The following is a 21,898-nucleotide window of genomic DNA, read 5'->3' as shown; positions in this document are numbered from 1 at the left end:
TTCTTTCGAAGGGTGCGTCAAACCTGAAGCAAAGAGGCCAAAGATCGGAGTCCCAGCCCCGCACCTGCGAGGAGCGCGCTGCTCGGAGCCGGGAAGACGCCCTGCACCGGGGTTGCAGTTCGCTGTCACTGTGACCGGCTGTATTATTTTGTGAAATATTTCTTTAAATATTTAAGAGGTGTACACATCTGTAAATACGAAGGAATGATGTAAAGTCGTGCGGTCTGGCGCTTCCCACTCGGGGCCCAGGGTGGGCGGCGGGGCGGCTGCAGCGAGGCCCGCCCTGTGTGTACATTGGTCTCGGTGCCCCAGCCAAGCTTAACTTAGTCTTAAATTTCAGCATATCTCGCTGCTGCTTAAATATTGTATAATTTACCTGTATAATTCTATGCAAATATTGCTTATATAATAGGATTATTTTGTAAAGGTTTCTGTTTAAAATATTTTAAATTTGCATATCACAACCCTGTGGTAGTATGAAATGTTACTGTTAACTTTCAAACACGCTATGCGTGATAATTTTGTTATTGTTTAATGAGCAGATATGAAGAAAGCACGTTAACCCCGGTGGCTTCTAGGTGTCGTTGGACGCGGCCCTCCTGTTGGCTGCGTGTGAACGTGTGTGTGGTTTCCCGATGTACTGTACTGTGATTGTTGTTTCTTGTTTTTCTTTCACTGTCTGTAACCTTTAGTGGGCTCTGCCCTGGTCAGGCTGGAAGAGCATTGCCTAGTGCTTGGGGGCTAGCCCGGCCCAAAACATCGCCTTATGCTTTTGTCAGACTCACTTCAAGTCCAAGGCACCTCTTAAGACCATTGCTGCCACCCAGGCACCCCAGCTCGTGCCTCGGAGGAGAGAAGTTCCTTCCCACGGGTCTTTGTGGTGGACGTTGGGACCTCAGGGTCTAGAGCTAACATCTGGCATCTTCATTATTGTTCAAGAACAAGAGCATGCCTCGTGCTGAGCCTCCCCTGGGCACGAGCACGTTGCGCAGCCTTCCTTGTATCTCTCATGACCAATACACACATAAAAAAAACAACTACGAGTGGATTAAAAATGTTTTGGAGATAATGACCCTGCTACCAGGTAGAAAAACCTGTGCATTCTGGGCCCACAATAAACCTAGAGGGGATGTTTTGAGTCCCTACCATTTAAATTCTCTTTCTCCCTAAATTGCACAGTGGGTTGGGGCTTTCTGGGTCTGTTTGCGTCTTTAAAAACAAATAGTGAGCATTCAGTAAGGCGACACGGGGTCAGAAGTTTGGTAGGATTTAGAAGGATCCTTCTCAATGTGTTTATGTTAACGTGATGGTGCACACTTCCTAACTAAGTTATTTTCTTCTTCTCACCATTATTAGTGTTCTTTCAATGTGACCTTTATTGACAAGCAGGAAGATGCTCGGTGCACACACTCCAGTGAGGAATGGGTATGGAGGCAGATTTCTCAACCAGGCATTATTTGTAAAGATTTGCTTCTGTATCGATTCTCTCTTGCGCGGAGGCTTGGTCTTCCTCAGCTCTTAGCCAGAGACCAGCATGCCGGGGAAGCACTTGGCACCCAGACTAAGCTACTCTAGGAGTGCACACTGGCAGCTCCCTCCTGTTGTGCCCTCCTGTTTTACATGGAAAATCTTCCTCGAAAGGCACCGGCCCCCTGCGGTACCCAGCAGTGCAGGGACCTCAGACCCTAAATGCGTAACTGTAAGATGCTAATTGGAAGCCACCTGTGGGCCCCAGGTGTGTGTTAATATGCCAGGGGCCCGCCCGCCCCCCTGCTACTGTTTGGTGCCTCCCTTAGCCACACTGTCTACCTAACACCCAGCTCTGCTCGGAAAATGTACGCGTCCTGCGTTCAGGAGAGAGAGGATGCAAGTTCCGAGGTCTGCTTCCCTCTGGCCGTGGCGTGCCCTCGCTCCCTTCCCAACGTGTGTGGTGCCTGACCGCTTGTCCAGCCCCCGCTTTCTGCTCAGCGTGGAACTTTCTCCGATAGTCACATTGGCAAAGGGAGAACACGGGGCTGGCAGGCAACTAGAATTTCTCTCTCTTTCCCTTTTTAAAATAGTTTTATTTTGTCTGTCTTGTTTGTTCATTTGGATGTTTTAATTTTTTAAAAGAAATCTTTGCTGATATTTATAATTTTGTATCATAAGAATGTTTTCCTACAGTATTTGTCATGCCAGTTTATAACAAAATGCAGGGATTTTTATTTCTATTGGAAACACTATTACAGCTATGTTTTACTTTGGAACAGAATTTTTATTTGTATAGAGTGCTTACTAATGTTAAATAGTTCAGAGTATATAACATTTTCATTAAGGTCTCATAGTCGGTTTTAGTGTAAGGAGTTTAAAGGAAATAAATATTCAAACTGGGTCTCATTGCCTGCCAATTTTGGTGGAAATGGGTTTGTGTCATTTCAATTACAAAGATAAAAGTATGCCATATAATTTATTTATATGAAAATTTATTTTTGTAGTGTACATAGTAGTCATCAAGTCTTTGACAGAAGTATATTTTTAAAGAATTTATATGTGATGAATCCATAATGTCTGAAACTTTGCTGAGACATGAGTGGGGCACACTTCATTGTAAAGTACAGCAAGAAAGAAAATGTTGAACAGTGTTAAGAGAGGGAGATCGAGTGAGTATTCATGCAATTGTGAAATGTGTATTAGTTACCATTTGTGACCTAGTGTGGTTCTCATTTTAAACCTTGGAGGGCAAAAATGTACAAACTCTCTAAATGTTAATGTTCAAACACTGATAGAAATTCTAACATGAATAAAAAATAATATAACTTGTTGGTATGTCTTCGTGTATCGAATGTTCTTTAAGTAAAATATGCTATGAAGGCAGTGAGTGTCAGGCCATCAGGAACGTGGTTTCGTCTATCGAGCCTCCGTTTGTGCTCTGCTTCATGGAGGTATTATTGATATAAAGGAGTTCTTCGCGTCTATTTCCTGAGACCGGGAAAGTTCCTAAATTACCATTCAAAGTGGTCCCTTCTGGCATCTCTTTAACATTCTTACTTTTTATGTAATACCTAATAACTAGAGGGAATCTTTATAAAGACAGATTCAATGATTATTAAAATAAGTGGAGGTGTCATACTTAGTGTTTATGGTATGATTGGACCTTATCTGCAGTCCTGGAGAAAAGTCAGGCCAGAGCACCCCGTTGGAGGGCTGGGAGCGTGTGCTGAGAGGTCAGCCCCCTGAGCCCACAGCCCGCCTCCTGCTTTTGTCAAGACTTATCAGAAGACAGATACTCATTCACGTGCATATTGCCTGTGGCTACGGTGACAGTTGAGTAGTTGAGACAAACGATACGGCCTACGAAGCCTAGGATGTTTACTAACTGGCCCTTAAAGAGTTTGCTGATCCATTTTATTACAAGATTATCGTAAGCAGATGATGCTCAAGCATTATGGGATCCGTGGTGAGGCGGCATTGGCCCACCTTAGAGGCTGGCTAGAAAAGCAGGACCTTCAGGGCTGCCCAGACCAACTGAATCCAAATTCCAGGAATGTGCTTTCATGAGCTGTCTGGTGGTTCCGATGCACCAGACGAGGTGATCCCTAAATTCCTTCCAGTTGATTGTGGCCATGATTCTATCATCTGACTCAGGCTACACAGCCAATGTAGGCTAGACCTGGAATGAATGCAGGCTAGACCTGGAGTCAGTGCAGGCTAGACCTGGAGCCAATGCAGGCTAGACCTGGAATGAATGCAGGCTAGACCTGGAGCCAGTGCAGGCTAGACCTGGAATGAATGCAGGCTAGACCTGGAGCCAGTGCAGGCTAGACCTGGAATGAATGCAGGCTAGACCTGGAGCCAGTGCGGGCTAGACCTGGAGCCAGTGCGGGCTAGACCTGGAATGAATGCAGGCTAGACCTGGAGTCAGTGCGGGCTAGACCTGGAATGAATGCAGGCTAGACCTGGAGCCAGTGCGGGCTAGACCTGGAGCCAGTGCGGGCTAGACCTAGAGCCAGTGCGGGCTAGACCTGGAGTCAGTGCGGGCTAGACCTGGAATGAATGCAGGCTAGACCTGGAGCCAGTGCAGGCTAGACCTGGAGCCAGTGCGGGCTAGACCTGGAGCCAGTGCGGGCTAGACCTGGAGCCAGTGCGGGCTAGGCCTGGAGCCAGTGCAGGCTAGACCTGGAGCCAGTGCGGGCTAGACCTGGAGCCAGTGCGGGCTAGACCTGGAGCCAGTGCGGGCTAGACCTAGAGCCAGTGCGGGCTAGACCTGGAGTCAGTGCGGGCTAGACCTAGAATGAATGCAGGCTAGACCTGGAGCCAGTGCAGGCTAGACCTGGAGCCAGTGCGGGCTAGACCTGGAGCCAGTGCGGGCTAGACCTGGAGCCAGTACGGGCTAGGCCTGGAGCCAGTGCGGGCTAGGCCTGGAGCCAGTGCAGGCTAGACCTGGAAACACAGGGGTTCTGACTCCTCACTGGTCTTTCCACAGAAACACATGCTCATTGGAGTCCAGAGAGATGAATTCCCTTTTTGATGCTCTGCCGCCCCTGTGGGCAGGACCTCAGTGGAGGGGGCGTGCTGCTAGCCTAACAGGCAGGGGACGGAGGTCCGCGGCAGGCCAGACCCTCTTCAGTTGACCCAGTCTGACTTGAAACCTTGGAACCTCTGTGTCCTCACCTTTGTGTGTCCCTCACCGACTTCTGGAGGTTGACAACAATGGTGGTTGTGATGAGTCCGGACCAGAGGGAACATTAAAGTCCAATGAGAACAACCTATGTGGCTCAGTCACCAACTCTGAGTCTCTTAAGAGCCCCCACCTCTAAGGTGACAGGAGCCTGAGAGGTACTATGGGAAGGTTTTGTCCTTAACGAGCCCCTTGAGGCATTTGAGGTTTACGGTAAACTGACCAAGGAGTGAGATGTTCGGGTAATACAATGTCCGCATCAATGGACGCTTTATGTGAAAAAGAAAATTATTAAGCAGGTTTTCTGCCTTATAACCTCATCTTCCTGCCTCCTCCTGATAGAGCCAGCAATCTGTATCTAAGCCCTTCAGTAGTGAAGCTCGTACTCAGTGCTCACCCGGTTCATGCAAAAGTCACGGAGGAAACTGCACTCCCTGAAACTGAACATAGGAAATATTGATTGTATTCACTGGAATTCGAATTCAGGGACACTTTCTTTTAAATGTGCTTTATTCCACCAAAATGACCATTCATTGCCATCTAATCATCCTATATAATAAAGAGCTAATATGCAAATGGTCCTCGCACCCTCACGCCGGGGCCGCGGGACCTGAGGCCGGGCCGGGGGACCTGAGGTCGCACCCCTGTCCCGGTGCCAGGCTGGGAGACCTGAGGCTGCACTGAGGGACCTGAGGCCACGCCCCCAACCTGGCGCCGGGACGGGGGACCTGCCTGAGGCCACACCCCCCGCCTGGCGGGGATTGATGGGGGACCTGAAGCTGCACCCCTGCCCTGTGGGGCTTGACAGGGGAGGGGCCGGCCGGGTCTGGGTCTCGCACGATTTCGAGGCATACGCGGGTGGGCGGGGACATGACTCTGGGTCCCAGGGCACGCCCAGACTCTGACAGGAGGGAGATTTTCATATACATTTTACTAATTTTCTTTCATCTCTGACACTTCTATTATAGAGAAAGGGCAAAGAGCAATATTAAAATATTTCCTCTAATTAATTCCCTTTTAATGTGCATGAATTTCGTGCACCAGGCCACTAGTATTCTTCATAAATTACATGTACCTAAGTTACATGTAAGTTAGCTTAGTTCTCATGTTGGCTTAGGGAGACATTTTAATCAGATCTGTGTCCCCAAATCCACCATATTTATTCAGGACTTGGGTAAACATAAGGCCCCATTTTTTTTGGCACAGTGGACATATTTAACAGCTCCAGGAATGCTGCGTGCTGCTCAGTCTCGGGCAGCAGCCACGTTGATGTAAAAGCAGGTGTTTCATTTTTGGTAACTGGCAACTGACCTCCCAAAAGGAAACGTGGAGATGACCTATTAATCATCTAGAAAGAATATTTGCCAACTTTTAATTACTTTTCGTGAAGGCTGCACCTAATGAGAACACGCCTCAAACATGAATCTATTTCATTGTTCACTTCGTTGTGATGGAGGCATGCTGGACGCCATCTCCCGTACAGGCCCTGCCGGGAATTTCCAGCCTCGGCCCGGGATGCTGAGGGCACGGTCTGCTGCCTCCTCCGTAGGGATTCCCTTTTGTGAGACAGAGGGGACGGGGCCTTTCCGCTGAGATGCTGTGAAAGGAACCCACCTTGCAGAGAGCATTTGCCCTTCCAGCAGTGCCACCCAAAAGCGGCAACCACACGGTCAGCTGACCCCTTTCCATGCCTTTTTCCTGGCGTGTTCTCCTCTTCCCTCTCCTTCCCATCCACAGGCCTGGAGGCTGAGAGTACAGGAGTGTAAGCTGTAAGCCACCAGCAAGGCAGAAACTAGTCAGATCACAGCTCACACTAACGCAAGCCCAGGAAACACACGTCAACAGCACCATTTGTACCCAATGGACAACAGCTTGACTTCTCCCGGAGAGGGATGGCAGGAGGTGGATAAGAACCTGTTTTACTTTTATAAAGAAAATAATCACGTAGATGGAGGGGAAATTGATGAGCAAGTTCTGGCTGGTAAGTTATTATATAATAATGAGGATTGCAGCATTAAGCCCAAGTCAAGATGCCAAAGAAAAATCTTGGTAATTACCAAGTTCAATCAGCAGCAGCGGTAGGTAGACTCCTGTTGAGAGCCCGTTTTGCAGCAAGAGAAGCAAGATGAGGCAGGACCAGAAGAGCAGGATGCTCTCTGCTGTGCACGGAGAGAGAACAGCTACCCAGAAGGGGGCCACGGTCAGGTGTCCAGAATGTAAGGCCGACACTGGAGAAGACAACGTACCACCCAAACCAGGAAAAGCCCATTCAAATGATGAAGATGGGCAAAGAAAAACAAGAGTGGGATGAAGTGCCAAGAGACAGTCAAAGATCTTCTCTCCTTCAAAACATCCTCGGGCTGCCGAAGCAGTTGCCAACCCATAATACTTGAGTATCGTGTCTGCTGAAGTGTCAATCAGCACGCCTGGGCCTTCTATCAATGGGTGCTTTTCTCTTTTCCTATCCAGCTCGCACCTCACATGGCATTATGGAAGGTTATCACAAAACACTGGAGTTTGTCGTGAATCCTGGGAGCTGAATGAGACCTTTGCCATCTTGCATCCAAGAAATCTGGAGAAGTGATGCGACATGCCTAACATTAGCCAACATCTCAGTGGTCAAGTTGGTTTAAACCTGGATCAGTCCGGTCTGGTGTTCCTGTTCTCTCTTATTGCCTACATCCCCCCCCCCCCCACCCCATTTGTCTCACATGTTAACTTCCAGGGTCTGGGTGATGGCTATCTACACAGCTCCTGTAGCTAAAGAGTTTCTGGGTCTCTCAGCCACGACCTATACATACATGACCGCGTGCATACAGACCAAAGGCTAAGAGCTGCAATGGGGGGAAGCAATTAGCAAATCTCTGAATTATGCTTCTGATTACACTTAAATTCCAAAAGCTAATTGGTTAAAATGTTCCTCCTTAATTAGAAGCAATTAATATGTGAAACTAGGCTTGCATTTCACAAGAGAGTTTGCATTTCATGATCGAAATCTCATAGTTCATTCAGTAATGGTCTCTAATGGCCTGTAATCATGAAGCCCACACAATCAAGGTGGGATTTTCAAAGAGTGAGTAAGGGAGGGTGCCTGGATTTATGAACTATTCTTCCCCTACCGAGGGCATGGCCTGCATCCGCCTCGGACTGCGAAACACACTTGCACGCACGTGCTTGCCCAAACACACCCACGGCGCAAGAGGTCCTGACCTGTCAACTTTGACCCCTTCTGAACTTACTCCTCTCTTCTCTCATCCTCTGGAGGCTTGTCCTCTCGGAGAGCACTCTCTCAGCACCGAGGCCAATCGAGGTCCATCCAAAATGCAGGTTCTCATGCTGGAGCCCCACCCTGGGAAGCCACGGTATCGGTTAAAACGCAAACCTTACTGTTTTTTGTTCAGTACGTGTCAGGCCATGCATAGGCCATCTCACCAATCAAACCCAATACACATGATCTCCACAGAGATGCGAAATGAGGAGGAAAGAGCGCTAGAAGGCAGGAGGCAGCAGAAAAGACAAGGAAGGGGAGGGGCAGGGCAGGAAGGAAAGAATGAAGCAGCAGAGAAATCCAGAATGACACAGGCGCATTGAATGAAGAGAGAGGAAAAGGAAAACCTGAGCGAGAAGAAGGCGCCCGCAGAGTTGAGGCCGTGACGGGAATCCTCACCGCACACCAGTCATTGCCCGGGAATGGCGGTTTGCTGAGCCAAAGGGGGAGGCGGATGGCAAAGGAAGGGCGCCCTGCTTCCTCGCTGCCTGGCCATCGTGGTGGCTGCTCTCGGTCGGGGGCCGTCTCGCACCTGAGGCAGGAAGATGGTGGCCACAAAGGAGACAAGAAGTCCCAGGAGTTGTTCACTCTGGACTCAACTTGCTGTGAAAAGTGGGAGGTACGTGCTGGGGTACGGCAGGCAGTGGCAATGATCCGGCAAAGCAAACCTGGTCACCTGGCCAGCAACCGCCCGCCCTCAGGAAATCTGAAACAGTCCTACGCCGTGTTGGCCAAGCCTGGTGCCCATCACTATGCTGGCAAGGATATTGAACTGGGCACAGTGTATGGAAAAGACTACCGAGCCTGCACCCTGGCTGCCGCTGAGGCAGGTGGTTCTGGTATCACTAGAAGCACGCCAGGACAGACCGGCGGAGAGCAAATCATGCAAGACTCCCTTTAATAAAACTGGCCGAGCCTGCCCTGGCCCTGCAGTTCAAGTGCTGTCCTGCGCACCAAAGGGTTGCAAGTTTGATTCCCAATCAAGGGCACATACCTAGGTTGCAGGTTCGATCCCTGGTCAGTGTGTGCGGGAGGCAACCATTCAAAGTTTCTTTCAAATATTGATGTTTCTCTCTCTCCTTTTCTCTTTCTCTAAAAATCAATAAATATATCCTTGAGTGAGGAATTAAAAAAAAAAAGTCCAGAGCTTGATTTAAATACACACACACACACACACACACACAAACAGTGCCTTTGTTTTATGTTACTTTTTCCCACTGTCATCCTTTCATTTTCCAAAATCTTAGAGTGATGATGTATTTAGAGCAGGGGTTAGCCAGCTATAGCCCACAGGCCAAACCCAAGCACCACTTGTTTTTGTAAATAAAGTTTTATTAGAATATTGCTATGCCCGTTCATTTCTGTGTTATCCACGTTTTTCATGCTACAACAGCACAGTTGAATCGTTGTGACAGAGACCATATAGCCTACAAAGCCTCAAATATCTACTACCCGGCCCTTAAAGAAAACGTTTTCCATGCCTGATTCAGAGTAGAAACCCTCCAGACCGGACCAGGTATCCACGTAGAGCCACTGCACAGACAAATGATGCTGTTTCTTGTTATTTCTCAACACACTTACTCTTCCCTCCACCTGGACTGGACGTTCATCCCCGAGACAGACACCTGGCTCACTCTGTCATTGAATTCAGGTCTTTGTTAAAATGTCACTGTCTTGGGGGCAGGGAGGAGGGGGTCGGATCCTGCTCAGCCAGCTTAAAATAGAAAATACAAGCCCCACAACCTCTCTCCCTTTTCTACCTCCTCTTAGTATGATCTAACAGCCTCTATATTTTGCCAACTCATTTGTTGTTTATGGTCTATCTTACCCTCCTAGAATGTCAGCTCTTTGAAGACAGGGATTTGGGGCTATGGTACTCATTACTGTACCCTGAAGTCTAGAATGGTCCCTGGGACATTTCCTATGGTATTGTGAAAACAATGAACCCTAAAAAGTAACGACAGTTACTCCTGTTTCACAGGTGAGAAAACTAAGAATCTATGAGGTTAAAAGACCTGCGAGAGATTACAGTGCAAGTACGGGAAAGAACTAGTCATGGATTCTGGAGCCTCTGGGCTTAAGCACTACTGATGGGAACCGTTTCCATGGCTACCGTGTGCCTTTACTGTTTATTCTTCCACAGCTAGTTATTAAGCATAGCACCCTCGCGAGAGCCAGGCACCGTTCTAGATTCTGTGTAGGATAGAAAGAGAAATATGACCATAGTCCTTGACATGAAGAACCTTAAAATCTATTTATTTCTGTCTCTCTACAAATACATATAAACATAAAGACACGTGTGCATTTTTGGTTTGCTCTACTTTTTTTATTAATATATTTTTATTGATTTCAGAGAGGAAGGGAGAGAGAGAAATATCAATGATGAGAGAGAATCATTGATCAGCTGCCTCCTGCACACCCCACAATGGGGATTGAGCCTGCAACCCTGTCATGTGCCCTGACCGGGAATCAAACCCTGACCTCCTGGTTCATAGGTCAACACTCAACCACTGAGCCATGCTGGCTGGGCGGTTTGCTCTACTTTTTATTATGGAAAATTCACAAATACACACAAACAGAGCATAGAATAATGAACCCCACTAATATTTTCCCAATTCTATTTTTTTTGTCAGTTCTCCTTCAATTTTTTATTGTTTGCTGGAGTATTCAAACACAAATTTCAGGCACCATGCCATTTCACCTGCAGATACTTTAGCATATGTCTCTAACTGAGAAAAGCTTTCTAAAAAAAACCTAACCACCCTGCTATTATTACACCAAATAGAATTAACAATAATTCCTTCATATCACATAATACCTAATTCATATTCAAATCTCCCTGATTGTTCCAAAGATGACTTTGTGTGTTTTATTTTCCCCTATTTTTGATGCAAATATCTCTATAAGAAACCTGTTTTGTTTTATTTTGAAACAAAGAGAGCAACAACCATTTTTTTATATTTTAAAAAGAAATATGTTCGATAAATCAAGATACATGTGAAATATTATAACATGGAATACAATCCATCATTTTTAAAAAGGAATAAATTAAGCAAAACAGGGCTCAAATGAATGAATAGGTCAGGAAAGATGTCCTGGAGGAGATGGCATTTGACTTTGGCCTTGAAGGATAGGATTTCGGTAGACAGAAATTGTGGGGTGGGCATTATCAGTAGAAGAAAGAGCCTAAGCTAAGTCCCCGAGGAGAAGAAAGTGAGATGTGTCTGAAAAATGAGGGGGCCATCTGATTGGAGGACACGCCACCCGTGAGCTGTGCTTCTCTGAGTAGAGGTCCTAGGGCTTGTAGTTCCAATATCACCTGGGAAACTGCTAGAAATGTAAACTCACAGGCCCCACCCCATCCTACTGAGTCAGGATTCTGTGTCTGAAGCTCTCCGGGTGACCCTTCAGTTCCCCAAAGTTTAAGAAGGGCTGCATGGACTGAGTAGGACCCACGAAAAGAAGGTGACCTTGAAACCTAATCTAAAGACCAAAACAGGTGTGCCCTCTTGAAGACTGTTGAACAGACACATGGCCTTGGCTGTGTTTTAGAGCTCGCAGGGGAGGGGGGGGGGGCGCAGGGGATGGGGAGAGGGCGCGCGGGGGGTGGGGAAGGGAGAGAGAAAGGGTGGATGGAAAGAGAACCTGAAAGTAGGAAAAGCAGAGGAGGGTCTCACAGAGGCTGTGAAATGAAATTGTAGAAGCTTCTTACTGTTTGTCTCCCAACATCCATGCACTCTTCGGGTCCCCATTAACCCAATTTTCTTCTGAAGAAATCATCTTTTCCCCACTCTCAGTCTATTTGCTTCATGGAGACTTGCCTCATCCCAGGGTCCAGGATTGATCACGTGGCTCAGACCACCCCCAAAGAGAATCACCTCTGGCACAGTGATCGGTTTGAGGATGGGAGTATGAACCAATCAGAATCTGTCAGAGCGGAGGCTGTGTGAGACTTCTAAGAGCAGATGCAACACGTGCTTTCCCCAAGGAATGCGCAGCCTTTCTGGGAGGGGAGGAGGAGAGAGCCGTTCTGAGAACGGAGCTAATAGAGCAGAAGGCAGAGCCAATGAAGGAGCAAGTCCAAACTGGTTACAATATTTGAACCCTGGATCAAGCTAGACCTAAAGCTAAATCTACGCCTGAAATATTTAATTCTGAAAGGTCTTTGGAATCAAGTGTTTGTGAGTTTTCTGTCCTGAATGACTTCACCTTGGCATTGGACTTGACGAGGGAAACACAGATCCACAGGACAGTGACAGGCTTTGACTGCCATGGAGGGAAGAGAATGGGGAAGCCAGAGGGAACTGAGCGTTGCAGCGGGGTTTTACAATCCTCTGAGAAGATTCGTGTGCAGGAAGTTTGCTGGGAGCACTCCCAAGGCCAACCCCTATGGGAGAGTGAAAGCAGCAGCACTGGGGAGAAGGGCACGTGGAGCTGCCCGCAGCTGGTCCTATGGGCGCTGAGATGGCCGAGTCAGCTCGAATTCGGGCAAAGCGGCCAAAGCTGTCGTCCCCCTTATCTCGACTAGTCATTGCATTCAGGCTGCCACCAGGACAGGGGCATGATCTCGGGCCAGGTGTCCTTCTTCCATCAAGTGTAACTCCCGCAGAGGGACTGGGCCCAGCTGTCAGCCATCAACACTCCCACAGCTGCGGGAAGAGAGCTGAGCCTGGGCGCAGGTGGAGCCACACAGCGTTCACAGAGCTGGGTGCTGGGCCCGGGGAGTGGCTGGGAGCACGCAGGTGCCTGCAACTGAAGCGAGGCCATGAGGAGGAGCGATGGAGGTGGGAGGACAGACTCAGTTTTGAACTGGTGGTTTCTAAGCACTTGAGAAGATGTCCCCAGAGGTCCAGAAAGACACCAATCTGGAAACAATAGAGATAGAAACTGTAGCTCTGGAGCACCTGCCAAGAGAGAGTGTGGTTAGATGAAAACGAGGGAGGATGGAGCTTGAGCAGCTCCTGGGAGAGAGAAAGGAGCAAAGAGAAGGAAAGGAACCCATGATGGCAGAAACAAGGAGCAGTTAAATGAGGAGCAAAATCAGACAGTGTTGCAAATTTCAAGATAATAGTAATAATAGCAAATATGTATAGATTAGAAGCCCAGTGCACAAAATTCATGCACGGGGTGGAGTGGGGGGCAGTGTCTACCCTCAGCCCAGCCTGAACCCTCTCCAATCTGGGACCCCCTTGAGGGATATCCGACTGCCTGTTTAGGCCTGATCCCGGTGAGATCGGGCCTAAATGGGCAGTCGGACATCCTTCTCACAATCCAGGACTGCTGGCTCCCAACCGCTTGCCTGCCTGCCTGCCCGATTGCCCCTAACCACTTCTGCCTGCCAGCCTGATCACCCCCTAACCACTCCCTGCCAGCCTGATTGACGCCTAACTGCTCCCCGATTGCCCCCAACTGCCCTCCCCTGCTGGCCTGGTCACCCCTAACTGCCCTCCCTTGCAAGCCTGGTCCCTCCCAACTGCCCTCCCCTGCTGGCCATCTTGTGTCCACATGGGGGCATCCATCTTTGACCACATGGGGGCGGCCATCTTGTGTGTTAGAGTGATGGTCAATTTGCATATTACCTCTTTATTATATAGGATTATTTACTCTGTACCAGGCTATGGACATTCACTGTATTCTACGTTCCTAATTTATATAAACTCATTTCTGGAGAGGGAACTTAAAGAAGGTGATGGCCAATGAGCTGGGTCTGAATTCGTCAGCCATGAGCAGTTAGATCTGAGGGAAAGTCTGGAATCTAGGTGTACTTGAAGCATGTGTACTTGCTGAATTTTAAAAAGTCATTAAAAAGAAGAGTGTGTGTTTGCTGTATAAATTTCATCCTTGCTCTCTGGATTCTTTTTCTTTTAATAGCTTTATTGGGATAGTAGAGGCCCAATGCACAAAATTCGTGCCGGGAGGGCGGGGGGAGGGTGAGGGTATCCCTCAGCCCGGCCTGCACCCTCTCCAATCTGGGACCCCATCGGGGATGTCCGTCTGCCAGGATGGGGTCTAAACCGGCAGTCGGCTATCCCTCTCGCAATCTGGGACCGCTGGCTCCTAACCACTTACCTGCCTACCAGCTTGATCACCATCTAACCGCTCCCCTGCCAGACTGATGGCCCCCAACTGCCCTCCCCGGCCAGCCTCATGGCCCCCAACTGCCCTCCCCTGCTGGCCTGATTGCCCCTAACCACGTCTGCCTCGGCCTCCACCACTGTGGCTTTGTCCGGAAGGAAGTCGGATGGTAGGAAGATGTCCAGTCTCCCAGTCTAATTAGCATATTACCCTTTTATTAGTATAGATAATTCACATACCATATAATTCACTCATTTACATTGTACCACTCAATGTTTTTTAGTATATTCAATGTTATGCAACCATCACCACAGTCAATTTTAGAACATTTTTGTCACTTTTTAGCTGTGTTACTCACTATCCTTCCCACCCCTCCAGTCCTAAGAAACCAGTGACCTGCTTTCTACTCTGTTTTGGACATTTCACATGGATGGAATTGTATAGTGCCTGATCTTTTGTTGTTGGCTTCCTTAATTTAGCATAATGTTTTCAGGGTTTATCCATGTTGCAGAAGGTATCAGTACTTCATTTCTTTTACTGAGCCTTGGCCGGTGGTGCTCAGTAGTTAGAGTGTCAACCCAGACACCTAAGGGTCATGGTTTCAATTATAAGGGCACCTAGATTCCATCCTTGGCCCTGGTCAGGGCATGTGCAGGAGGCAACCAATCGATGTTTCTCTCTCTCCCCTATCTCTCTTCTCTCTCTTTCTCTCTCTTCCCCACACTCCCTCCTTTCCACTCTCTCTAAAAATCAATGGAAAAAAACATCCTAGGGTGAGGATTACCAAAAACAAAATTCACTGAATGGCTATATCACATTTTGTTTATTATTGGTCCATTGGTGAACATTTGGGCTGTTTTGGCCTTTTGGTGATTATGAATAGTGCTGCTATAAACATGCATGTTCTGGTCTTCTCATTCCTTTGTGTATATATCTAGGAGTAGAATTGCTGGGCATCCGGTAACTCTATGTTTAATTGTTTGAGTAGAGAGATATACAGGCAGAGTGGGAGTATGTCCCATATGAAAATACATGGTATTAATAAAACCAAACAGCCATTCTAATGTCTGACCTAACCTGTGAGATTTCAGTTCTTTAGTACCAAAGAGATACCACATTTGGTTCTCAGAGTAACCATGGATTTAACCATATCTTAGCTGTCCCTATTACCACCTGTTCTTAGGGGTGGGATGAGGAAAGACAGAGTAGGATGATGAGCCCTCTGATCCCAATAACATGTGTATCTGCTTGCAGAGTGTATTATGCAGCTTATGATAAAGTCTGAGTTGAATTCAATTTAACCAGTATATGCCCCAGTCTCTTTGGGCACCACAGCAGCGGCGAGGGAGGGAACACATGATGTATAATGCAGCGTATCAGATGATTCAGGGATACTAAAGGGCAGATAGGGATTAGGCTTCAGGAAGAGGTAAGCAACATTTAGAAATTCAGAGCAGGAGACATCACTGAGCTGCCAGTATTTCTGTGGCAGGAGGAACTGGTTTTTGAGATTACCTGTCTAGCCACCCTGTGAATAAATGTTCAGGACAGGATGGGAGCAGAGACAGTGACCAAAGTAGAGCTGACGTTTCTGCCAGGTTCTGTGCTTTACATTCACTCTCTTTCATAACTCTTACCGCAAGCCTCGGCGAGAGATGTGAAGTCCCATTTTGCAACTGAACATACTGGGTAGGAGGGGGCAATGGGAGGAAAGGACATCTGTAATGATCTCAACAATAAAAAATTTTTAAGTGTGGGTTTAGTTCTGAAGAGCAATGCCAATTCCACAGAAACAGACCATCTTCGTTTTTTAAAATCAAGAAGCTGGTTTGGCTCAGTGGATAGAGCGTCAGCCTGGGGACTAAAGGGTCCCGGGTTCGGTTCCGGTCAAGGGCACATGCCCCGGTTGCAGGCTTGATCCCCAGTAGGGGTTGTGCAGGAGGCAGCCGATCAATGATTCTCTCTCATCATTGATGTTCCCCTCTCTCGCTCCCTCTCCCTTCCTCTCTGAAATCAATAAAAATATATTTTTAAAAAGATATAAAAATATAAATAACTAAAATAAAATCAAGAAGCTACCAGTGAACCTGGAATGTTCTTGACAGCTCCTGAGCCAAGCACCACAAGCCCTGCTGCCCAGGAGGTAAATCAGAAGCAACACTTCTATGGCCCTGGACTCGCTTCTGCTTTCTCTTTGTCCGACTGCACCAAATCAGTGAGACTAAACCACAGCCTAGCCCCTCGCTGCAAAGGAGTCTGGGAAATGTTTTTAGTTCTCACCTCTGAGATGGAAGACAGTTGGAATGGGTGTTAGTCACCAATCCACAACAGTAGTATACTAGTACAAGGTCCTTCAGCCATTAGGGAGCAAAGCCAAGATTCAAAATGAGGTCATGCTCTTAACCCCCACAGAACACTTCCTCCCATGATCGGAATGGTCTTTCTTACCTTTCAGATTTGGGGCTCTTTCCTGTTTGGAATTTGTATAGAAATATTTCTGGTCTGTATCTAAATGTGCATTTACCTATTAAACCCACAGCTTCCATTGCTGTCACCGGCTGCAGACTTTTCTGATAGTCTAGAGAGTAGGAAATAACGCTCAGCTGTGTTTCTAGTCATCCACACGGCCTCAGGCATGGGGAAGGCTGCCGGGCGGAGAGCCCTCTTCTTCCTGAGCCAGTCACTTCGAAATGCTTCTGCTGATGGACGCCGGGGAAGCAGGCACTGGGCAATTAAACCCCCTGGTCTTAGTGACACCTGAAATTATAAGAAGCATTTGGGGGGAGGGGAGAGGACCAAACTTCTGGCAGTAATTATAGAAAATATCTACAATGAGAATCAAGCCTTTCTGGGACCTTCTCTTTGTGTCCTGGTCACATCAGTCCCACAGCCCAACATTCCCAAGTAGTTCCCAGTGAACACATCTGGCCCGCTTCTGTGCAGGCAGCCTGGGCAGCAGCAAGGAGCGCTCCCGGGGCTGTGACCACCACGGAGGGCCATTCCTCTCCAGGAATGATTCCTTCAGAGCCATCAGGAACCCAGAAGTAGACATCTGAAGTCTCTGAAGGGAACCAAAGCAGCACTCCTAGCAAACATCCCCAATCTCAAAGTGATCCCGAACTCTGACATTTGTAAATCTAAATCAATGGACTTTTCTGGCACAACTGTACAGCTTCTTTCTAGGGAAAAACCCCCTTAGTAAGCCTTTGTTTAAGAGAAATAACCTTTTCCATGTGATTTGTTCAATACATATGTATGCTCATATGTATGTATTGGCTGGGTACATAGGAGAGGCCTGATAAGTGACAGCAAAACCTACCTGTGACAATTTGATTACCCGGAAGATGAGAAAAATCCTTGTGGATCTGCAGAGACCAGGTGCTTAACTGACATTGGAAAATGCTCATGATCTATTGAAAAGCAGATTGCAAAAGAAGCAGTCCATTGTAACCCTGTTTCTGAAAAAAAGTATCTTTATATACGAGGAGAGGCAAAGTCAGAGAGGATGCACATTTTCATCATATTATTCAGACAAGCAGTGTTAAATATCATTTATTGATATTAATGGAACATTGTTTAATAACCATTACATATTATTATTTAATATGTCATGTTATTTATTATCATACTAGAGGCCCCATGCATGGATTCGGGCACCGGTGGGGTCCCTTGGCCTGGCCTGCACCCTCTTGCAATCCAGGACCCCTTGGGGGATGTCGGATTGCCAGTTTCAGCCTGATCCCCACAGGGCAGGCTGAGGGACCCCATCAGTGCATGAAGCTGTGCACTGGGCCTCTAGTACGCATATAACATCTTTGGTTAATCTCTTCCTGCCCTCCCCCCTCTCCCCTTCCCTCTGAGATTCATCAGTCTGTTCCATGTTTCCATGCCTGTGCATTGAGCATCTGCCCCTGGTGGTCAGTGCGAATCATAGCAACTGGTCGAACGGTCGAATGGTCACTTAGGCTTTTATATATATAGATGATGTCATTTCATTATATTGTTGTTGTTTGAGTGATGGATATTTAGTGTGTATGTGTATTTTCTAATTGCTCTGCCAAAAATTATCTTTGGTTACGAGGTACTTTTTAAAAAAGAGATTTTTTATTGTAGTCCTTCCTCGCTTGTTTCCCCTCCTCTTTTCCTCTCCCTCACCCTTCTCTCCTCTTTCCTTTTTAATCTAGCATTGTAAAATCCAATGTTCTTTAGGGATTTCTTACAGGCAGCGGCAAATCGTCCAAGAAGCGAGGAGCCCTGGAGGGTGCGGGGCTGGTGCTCAGGAGGACTCAGGCGTGCTCTGGGAGAAATGAAGGCAGTCTGGGCCCAGGAGATGCGGCTGCCGGGCTGGTTTGCCATCAGACAAAGGGACCGCTGCACATGGGAGGCGAGCAGATGCCAGCAGACAGCTTTTGTGAGTCCCTTCATGTTAATTAACTTTTGTGAGAACCTTCATGTTAATTAACTTTGCTCGAGCTTTCCCTGGACTTGAAAGCTTTGGAGTGGTTTGTTTTTGTAAAATGCTTTGACTCCAGAGAGAGCGGCTTCAAGAGGGAGAAAAGGAGAAACAAAAAGAAAGAAAGGGAAAATTTTTAAGTGGGGCTTTGCTTACCAGGAAATTTCTTCCCTTGGCTCCGTCCCTCCCCTCCCCCCACAAGGACTGACTCAACCATCAGAGAGAATTTTAATGGCCTTTTTCTTACCCTAAAAAATAAACCAGAACCAGACTTCCATGGCTTTGCCTCACCCAGAGAAGACAGGTGTGTGTGTGTGTGTGTGTGTGTGTGTTAGAGGAATTAAATTCAAAGAATGAAGAGCCTTGGCCTAATTTATTACAAGGTAGAGAAAAGGGAATACGTGGGGCCGGCTCTGTAAGTGAACAAACTTGCCATCTATGGAGCACCAAGGACCAGGTGGGACAGGTTCCTGGGGTTTTCAAGACTTTATGTGGCTGGACCGGATGTTAGAGTCTAACAGAGGCCAAGTAAAAAGAGAAAGTGTTAGAAAGTGGAAAATCTAGTCAGTCTTCTAGTTATTTATAAAGTCGACACAGCATCAAACTACTGATTTACCTTTTTTTCTCCCATTTTATCATGAAAAATTTTCAAACATACAGAAAAAGGTGATCATACAACTAACTCTCATATGCCCACAACCTACATTCTGTAATTAACAGTTTGCTATATATATTTGCTTTTACCACATTCTGTACATACCCATCTACCCATCCCTCTTACCTGTTCATCAAATCATCTTATTTTTTAAGCTTTTTAAAGTTGCCAACATCAGTATACTTCATCCTTACATACTTCAGTATACATCTATTAACTAGTGCACAATATTTGCATATGGTTTGTGGAATTTTTTAGGTAAAATTTATACGGTAAAATGCACATATTTAAAGTGGGCCTTTTAATGAGTTTTAACAAATGCATACAATTTGCCTTTTAAAAAGTAATTTCAAATAATGAAAAGTTCAAGAATAACACAAAGATCTCTCATTTGCCCTTAACCCAGATTCACCACTTTTTTATATAGTTATGAGTAACTTACATATATCATATTACCTTTACTTCTTAATAATTTTGTATTTCCTAAGAACAAGGCTATTCTCTTATTCCTATGAACAAGGCTATTCTCTTATTCAGGAAACTTGACTTTGATACTTTTTTTAATCTAAACTTCAAGCTATTTTTCAATTTTTACAATTATCCAAGTAATTTTCTTTATAGCATTTCCCCCTCTAATACAGGTTCCAGTAATTTGTGAATTATGGATTTAACTTTATTAAGCATTTTATCTTGTTTGATGCTTTTTTGCTTAAATTCTACTTTGTTTTATATCACAATAACAATGCCTGAATTCTTACTGTTTCAATTAGCCTAGTCCATCTCTTTATCTTTACTCTTTTTGAATGACTGTGTCTTATGTGTATCTTATGAATACAGCTTAGAGTTGGATTTTGCTGTATAAGCCAATTTAAAGGTCTTTTCATAAATAGGGAAGTTAATCTATCCATATTTCACAATATGACATATGTTTGGTCTCAACACTGTCATAGTATCCTATCTAATAATAGACAAATATGCAAATTGACCATACCTCTGACACACCCACAAGCCACGCCCACAAGCCACGCCCACTATCCGATCAGAGCGAGTATGCAAATTAACCCAAACCAAGATGGCTACAGCCACAGAGAACAAGGTTTCCTAGGTAACAGAGGAAGCCAAGCTTTCTGCCAGCCGTTGCAGGCCTAAGCCTCCACTCAAGCTACAAAGTTTCAATTATAGAAGGTAAACAAATTCCAACAAATGGCGGCAGAATGGAGCTTGAGAGAGCAGGCCAGGGTTGCCGCCGGCAACAGGGGAAGCAAAGCTTTCCACACACCCTGGCCAGGCCCACCCGCTTAAGGCAACAAAGTTTCAACTATAACCCCAACACAAATGGCTGCGGGCCTCGGAGGGAGCCCCAGGCTTGGCTCTGCTCCAGGCTACAAAGTTTCAATTGTAGAAGGAAAATAAATTCCAAATACCAGGGCCTCTGCTTGCATTGCCAGGGGGCATGGCCCACCTGCAAACCACCATAGGCCCCTCACTCAGGCCGCCCCATGCCCCAAGGGAACCCCACCCTGATCAGGGACACCCTTCAGGGCAAACCAGCTGGCCCCCACCCCTGTACCAGGCCTCTATCCTATCTAATAAAAGAGTACTATGCAGATTGATCATCACTGCAACACACAATATAGCTGCCCCCATGTGGTCAAAGATCCTGCCCCCATGTGGACACAAGATGGCCAGCAGGAGAGGGCAGTTGGGAGGCACCCGGCCTGCAAGGGAGGGCAGTTGGAGGTGATCAACCCTGTAGGAGAGGGCAGTTAGGGGTAACCAGGCCGGCAGAGGAGGGAAGTTGGGGCAAACAGGCTGGCAGCAGAGTGGTTAGGGGGTGATCAGGCTGGCAGGCAGAAGCGGTTAGGGGCAATCAGGAAGGCAGGCAGGCAAGCAGTTGGGAGCCAGCAGTCCTGGATTGTGAGGGGGCAGTCGGACATCCCTTGAGGGGTCCCAGATTGGAGAGGGTACAGGCTGGGCTGAGGGACAACCCCCCTTCGTGCACAAATTTCGTGCACCGGGCCTCTAGTTTTATATTATAACTAGAGGCCCGGTGCACAAAATTTGTGCACAGGTGGGGTCCCTAGGCCTGTCTGGCAATCGGGGCGGATTGGGGCCTTCGGGCTGCCAGCCAGGGCCTTTCTTCCCCAGCTGCTGGCTGCCAGCCGGGGCCTTCCTTCGTTCCATGCCGCCCCCTGGAGGTCAGCACAGATCATAGCAAGTGATCAAACTCCCAGTCTCCCGGTCAAACTCCTGAGGGGACAATTTGCATATTAGGCTTTTATATAGATAGATAGATACATAGATAGATAGATAGATAGATAGATAGATAGATAGATAGATAGATGATAGATAGATAGATAGATAGATAGATAGATAGATAGATTACAGTGTATATTATATTGTATTTGCTATGCTTTTTTCTCCATTTAGTGTGTCTGCTATATTAATTTTAAAGTTTCTTTTTCCTATTTAGGAATTTTTATTTTAGTTATTGTCTTAATATTTATATACTAGTGGCCAGGTGCACAAAATTTGTGCATGGGGGGTGCCCCTCAGCCCAGCCTGTACCCTGTCCAATCTCAGACCCCTCGGGGATGTTCAACTGCCAGTTTAGGCTGCAGGGATGGGGTCTAAACCGGCAGTCAGACATCCCTCTTACAATCTGGGACCACTGGCTCCTAACTGCTCGCCTGTCTGCCTGCCTGATCACCACTAACCACTTCTGCCTGCCAGCCTGATCACCCCCAACTGCCCTCCCCTGCTGGCTTGATCGCCCCCAAGGCTTTTATT

The 21,898-nt window shown here is 46.9% G+C and overlaps 1 protein-coding gene across 5 annotated transcripts in view; it reads left to right on the top strand.

Moving 5' to 3' along the window:
* Positions 1-2,805, top strand: part of PTCH1 (patched 1) — a 71,003-nt gene extending 68,198 nt beyond the window's left edge. For all 5 annotated transcript variants that reach the window (XM_079789907.1, XM_079789906.1, XM_079789908.1 and 2 more), the window contains one exon: positions 12-2,805. The gene's annotated coding sequence lies outside the window, so the exon portion shown is untranslated. The remainder of the gene's footprint in view (positions 1-11) is intronic.
* Positions 2,806-21,898: the final 19,093 nt, after the last annotated feature.

Source organism: Cnephaeus nilssonii (assembly GCF_951640355.1).
Source record: "Cnephaeus nilssonii genome assembly, chromosome: 14".
Classification (NCBI taxonomy): Eukaryota; Metazoa; Chordata; class Mammalia; order Chiroptera; family Vespertilionidae; genus Cnephaeus; species Cnephaeus nilssonii.
This window is presented reverse-complemented; position numbering and strand designations above follow the sequence as displayed.